This window comes from Benincasa hispida, unplaced genomic scaffold (assembly GCF_027475165.1).
Source record: "Benincasa hispida cultivar pf3 unplaced genomic scaffold, pf3_genome.v1.1 HicScf332, whole genome shotgun sequence".
Classification (NCBI taxonomy): Eukaryota; Viridiplantae; Streptophyta; class Magnoliopsida; order Cucurbitales; family Cucurbitaceae; genus Benincasa; species Benincasa hispida.
In genome coordinates this window covers 12,396-18,568 of record NW_028326418.1, presented here as the reverse complement: position 1 = coordinate 18,568, position 6,173 = coordinate 12,396, and the positions used below count along the sequence as shown (strand labels likewise).

Below are 6,173 nucleotides of genomic sequence, written 5' to 3'. Positions count from 1 at the left end.
AGATCCTTTTGATTTGCACGAAAATTCTGTGCTATGTATTCCTTTTCAAAAACCATTAACTTATCATCAGATTTAGCTCAAGATTCCTTCATAAAATTTGTTATAAAATGGATTAAATATCAAGAAAGTCAAGCCTCACCTCTTATTTCTTCTTGTGTAGCTCAAACCGACTTAAAAACCAGAGATAGGCAGGTTGAACCCAGATTCTTCCATGGTTGCACTTGCATGAACTTTTTCCTCCCTTCTTCAACCTCCAACCTGCAGCAAGCTTCTTCTTCATCTTCCTTCACTCTCTCTCGAAATGCTCTGAAAATCTGATGGGAAATGATGGAGAAATGGGCTGAAATGAGTTAGGCGGTGGTGCCGAATGGGTTTCCATTTCCTTTCATTTTTTTTTCCTTTTTCCTTTTCCTTTCCTTTTCTTTTCTTTTTTTTTTCTTTATTTCCTTTTTTTTCTTTTCTTTATTAATAAATTCCAAAATTATCAAAGACAACTTCAACCAAAAGCTTTGCCCTTTTTCTTCAACAATGGAACAACAAAAACTTAAATCCAACATCCTACAATATGTGACAAGAGCAAATAATCCAAGGAAATTCTCGGGTTTACAACTTACCTCCCCCTTATGAAATTTCGTCCTCGAAATTTAGAAGTCCTTAGGTGAAGAGTGTCGGGTAACTCCTTCTCATCTGGTCTTCTGACTCCCAGGTTGCCTCCTCCACTCCGTGATGTCTCCAAAGGACCTTCATGAGTGGGATCGTTTTGTTCCTCAAAACTTGCTCCTTTCTGTCGAGGATCTGAACCGCTTCCTCTTTATAACTCAAGTCTTCTTTGAGCTCAATCGATTGTGCTTGCAACACATGTGACGGATCTGGAATATATTTCCTCAACATGGACACATGGAAAACATCATGTATTCGGGCAAGTTCTGCTGGTAACTCAAGTCTATAGGATGCTGGTCCAACTCGTTCTGTTATCCGATAAGGACCAATATATCTAGGACTCACCTTACCTTTCCTCCCAAAGCGAAGAACACCTCTCCACGGAGATAACTTTAAGAAAACCTGATCTCTAACCTGGAATTGTAAGTCTCTTAGTCGTTTATCTGCATAGCTCTTCTGTCGATCTTGAGCTATCTTCAGGTTTTCTCTAATCGACTTAATGTTGTCTGACGTAACTTGTACCAACTCAGGACCAACTAGCTTTCGCTCTCCCACTTTGTTCCAGCATACAGGAGTTCTGCATGGTCTGCCATACAAAGCCTCGAATGGTGCCATGCCGATACTAGACTGATAGCTGTTATTATAAGAAAACTCCATAAGTGATAAGTGGGTATCCTAACTTCCCTTAAACTGAAGGACACATGCTCTCAACATGTCTTCTAAGGTCTGGATGGTCCTCTCTGACTGACCATCTGTCTGAGGATGAAACGCTGTACCAAACTTCAACTTTGTTCCCATTGCTTTCTGCACACTATCCCTATATGAAACTATGGACACTGGCACTCCATGCTGACTCACAATCTTATCGACGTATAGCTTAGCTAGCTGATCTAGTGTAGACGTCGCTTTAATCGGTAAAATTCGCGCTGTCTTGTTGAGTCTATCTACTATTACCCATATACTATCATGTCCACCAGCAGTACGAGGTAATCCAAATAGAAAATCCATGGCAATATGCTCCCACTTCCACTCCGGCACTGGCAGTGGATTAAGGAGTCCTCCTGGCCTCTGTCTCACTGGTCTAACCTGTTAGCAGATCAAACATTTATCAACATATTCGACTATCTCTCGCTTCATACCAGGCCACCAATAAGTTTTCTTCAAAGTTCCGTACATCTTGGTGCTTCCTGGATGCATAGCGTCAACTGAACTATGAGCTTCCTCTAGTATAGCACCCTTAAGCTCACTAATACTCGGAATGCATAGTCTTCTCTGCTTAACTATGGCTCCGTCTGCTCTCAACTCAAATTCTGCTTCTGAGCCTTGCTTGGACTTTGCAAGCATCTTTTGTAAATTACTATCTTCTGGCCGTCTTCTCACAATCTCTGCTACTAGAGAAGACCTAACCTGAAATTGAGCTAAAAGACTCCCTAAACTCTTTACAGTCACAACCGCCCTGAAACCTCTTAACTCACTTAGCCAGGTTGCTCGAATACCACACAAGGCACTTTTCGAAAGTCTCGACTTCCTACTTAATGCATCGGCCACTACGTTAGCCTTACCCGGATGGTATTCAATGGTACAGTCATAGTCTTTAATCAGTTCTAGCCATCGCCTCTGTCTCAAATTCAGCTCTTTCTGATCAAAGATATACTTCAGGCTCTAATGATCTGTGAAAATGTGGCATTTCTCACCGAATAAATAATGTCTCCAGATCTTCAGTGCTAAAACAACTGCTGCTAGCTTAAGATCATGGGTAGGGTAATTACACTTATGCTTCTTCAACTGCCTTGAAGCATAAGCTATTACCTTCCCTTCCTGCATAAGCATGCAACCTAATCCTTGCCTCGAAGTGTTACAATAAATCAATAACTCCTTCCCTGTTATAGGAAGTGTCGGAATAGGCACTGTCACTAATCTCTTCTTCAGGTCCAGGAAACTCTGTTCGCATTTATCCAACCACTCAAACTTAGCATTCTTCCTTGTCAAAGCTATCAAGGGTAATGCTAATCGTGAGAAATCCTCAACAAAACATATGTAGTATCCAGCCAGGCCTAGGAAACTACGTACCTCTGTTGCACTAGTTGGTCTCTCCCAGTTGACAACAACTTCCACTTTCTGCGGATCAACACTAACTCTGTCCGCTGAAACTACATGCCCTAAGAACACTACCTGTTTCAACCAGAACTCACATTTGCTGAACTTAGCGTACAACTGTTTATCACGTAGTGTCTGTAGAAAAATCCTCAGATGCTCCTAATGGGCTTTCCTGTCAATTGAGTAAACTAGTATGTCATCGATGAACACTATCACAAACTGATCTAAGTACTGATGGAAGATCCTGTCCATGAGGTCCATGAAAACCGCTGGCGCATTCATTAAACCGAATGGCATCACTAAAAACTCATAGTGCCCATACCTCGTCCTGAATGTTGTCTTAGGAATATCTGATTCTCTAACCTTTAACTGGTGGTATCCTGACCTCAAATCAATCTTAGAGAACACTGCTGCTCCCCTTAACTGGTCAAACAAGTCATCAATGCGTGTTAGAGGATACTTGTTACGTATCGTGATCTTGTTTAACTGCCTTTAATCAATGCATAATCTGAGGGTACCATGAATGACACTGGAGCTCCCCAAGGCGATACACTAGGCCTGATGTATCCCTTGTCAACTAGTTCTTGTAACTGCACCTTCAGCTCCTTAAGCTCGCTCGGAGCCATTCTGTATGGTGCCTGTGAAATAGGTGTTGTTCCTGGTAACAATTCAATAGTGAACTCCACCTCTCTATCAGGTGGCAAACCTGATAGATCAGCTGGAAAAACATTAAGAAATTCGTTCACTACAGGAACATCTTCTGGTTTCAGCTTTTCTTCCTACACCTCTACTACGTGTACAAGAAACGTTGTGCAACCCTTTCTCAACAACTTCTCAGCTTTCAGAGCTGAAATCAAACTTGTAGGAATAATCTTCCTCTCACCCCTGAAAACCACTTCAGCTAAACCTGGTTTCCTAAAAGTCACTTCCTTCCTATGGCAATCCATAGAAGCATAGTGAGTGAATAAGAAATCCATTCCCAAAATTACATCCAACGCCTGCAACTCTAGTGGAAGAAGATCCACTAGCATACTGAAACCTTCTATTAAAACCTCACAATCACACAGCACTTCATTGACTAGTAAAACGTCACCAACTGAAGTGTATATAACTAACCCCTCAGATAAAGGCTCTAGCATCCTATTCAGCTTAGTTAGAAACATACTAGAAACAAAGGAATGCACAACACCTGGATCTAATAAAACACGTGCAGGTACATTACAAATAAAAACCGAACCAGTAATCACGTCTGGTGCATCCTCTGCTTCCTGTTGAGTCATAGCATAGACTTTTCCCTACTGCCTAGGTCTCCCCATAACTCCCTTCTACTTTGCACCACTGGTGCCCTCTTCTGCAGCCACTAAGACTCTCGGCTGCTGTGTGGGACTCAACGTCCTAGTCCCTCTGAACTACTGCTCTCAGCTGTGGACAGTCTCTTTTGAAATGCCCTGGCTGTCCACACTGGTAACACACACCGGCACCAACAAGACACTGACCCCGATGATTTCTGCTACAACTTGCACATGGGGTTCTCCTGGTTTCACTAGCAACAGACTCCATCCGCGATCTTGCTGCTGAACTAGCAGACTGACTGGGTGCTCTCTGGCTCTGCCTCTGATAGGCATTACCTAAACTCATCTGCCTCGATGACTGGCCACTAGACTGATGCTTAAAGTCTTGACGGCCTGAAACATTCACTCCAAGTGTGAACCTCCGCTGCTCACGACCTCGAAAACCACTAGTTGTTGAAGCCCCACGACTAGGCTCCACTCTTCTCCTCTGTTATACTCTGCTCTGTTATAATCTGCACGTAGGGCAGTCTCTACTAACTGAGAAAAATCTGTCCACTTAGCAGTAGCTATAACCGAGGTACGTATCTCAAAACGCAACCATCTTTCAAACCTTCGACACCTATCACTCTCAGATGCCATAATCACATCAGCATACCGTGAAAGCTCGGTATACTTTCTCTTGTACTCGGCCACTGAAAGTGACCCTTGCTTCAACCCCAGGAATTCATCTCTCTTCGCCTCACAGTATGTGCTGGGATAATACTTGTCTTCGAATATGCCTCTGAAAGTCTGCCAGTCTAACGTATGTGCATCATTACGCCTGGCTAATATGGATTTCCACCATCCCTCTGCCTCCTTCTGCAGCAGGAATGTGGCCAATCTGACTTTTCACTCCTCAGGACAACTCATCACATCAAAGCATTTTTCGAACATATTTAACCAAACCTCAGCGTCAGCTAGATCTGTGGAACCCTCAAACATTGTGGCTCCTAATTTCTTCAGCCGTTCTATTCCATACATCTTTTCCGGATCACTAGGCCCTACTGTCTCTGGCCTACCTACCTCTTGTGTAGATCTAAAAACTGCTTGTTTCCTGCTCCAATCTGAACTCTCGGGGTACTGGTTCCCCTTTCAGATTGACCTTGGGTAGGATCCTGCGTCCCATCCTGATTCTGCCTGCGTTGTTTGCTGGTACGTGGTGGCATGACTCCTATAACTTATTAACACATTAGACATGCTATAGATACTTAACTCAGATGCATGATACTAAACTTCTACCCACATTTTAGTCCTGATTGGATTCACTCTTATCCATATTTGGACCATACTATGCTAGTTCTATTTGAACTGACTCAACGTCTAACTATTTACTTCCTAGATTCTTCTAAGCACTAACTGCTCTGTCTCATTTCCCATGGAGCTAACCGCTCTGATACCAAGTTGTCACACTCTCTCCCAGACTACCTACTAGCTTAGTCAGGGAGATGGCGTGAAGCCAACAGACATCGTCCTCCTCCAATGATACCTATTGACCCTGCTGAATCGTTGAACCTAATAAACATACTAATCTTATAAAATACTTTACATGTAATACAACATAGCGGAATCCCTGAAAAAGTTTAGACACACATAAAGTGCAGTCCTGACATAACTCGGTTTGGAAAATAACCTGATAGAGATATCACAACCAAAAACATATCCAACTGGGGTTTACACAACCATGACATCTAGTGCTTACATAACCATAAACTATCCAGTTCTTACAAGGACATTTACAATATAAACAAACGCAATGTACAACTCCACCCACGTATGAAGCTTGATCTGGAAGCTTTTAGGAGAAAACAGACTTTGGCAATTATCAGACACCGGGAGCTCGATCTCTGCCTGAAAAGTGGGAAATTGTTTTGAAAGAGTGAGCTACGAAGCCTAGTGAGTGATTAAATTTAAACTGTAAATCCATAAATCAGAACACATGATAAACCTTTAAACGTATAAATCTGTTCAATCAAAGCGTTAAACATAAACGTGTAATGCTAAAAGATTGCTCAAATGTTCCGCAAGTACGTAATTAAAATCTAGCAAGGCATATCAAGTATATAAAACATTTTAACAAACATGACA

General features: G+C 42.3%; 1 pseudogene; it reads right to left on the bottom strand.

Moving 5' to 3' along the window:
- Positions 1 to 2,825: 2,825 nt before the first annotated feature.
- On the bottom strand, positions 2,826 to 5,254 carry LOC150030294 (uncharacterized; annotated as a pseudogene).
- Positions 5,255 to 6,173: the final 919 nt, after the last annotated feature.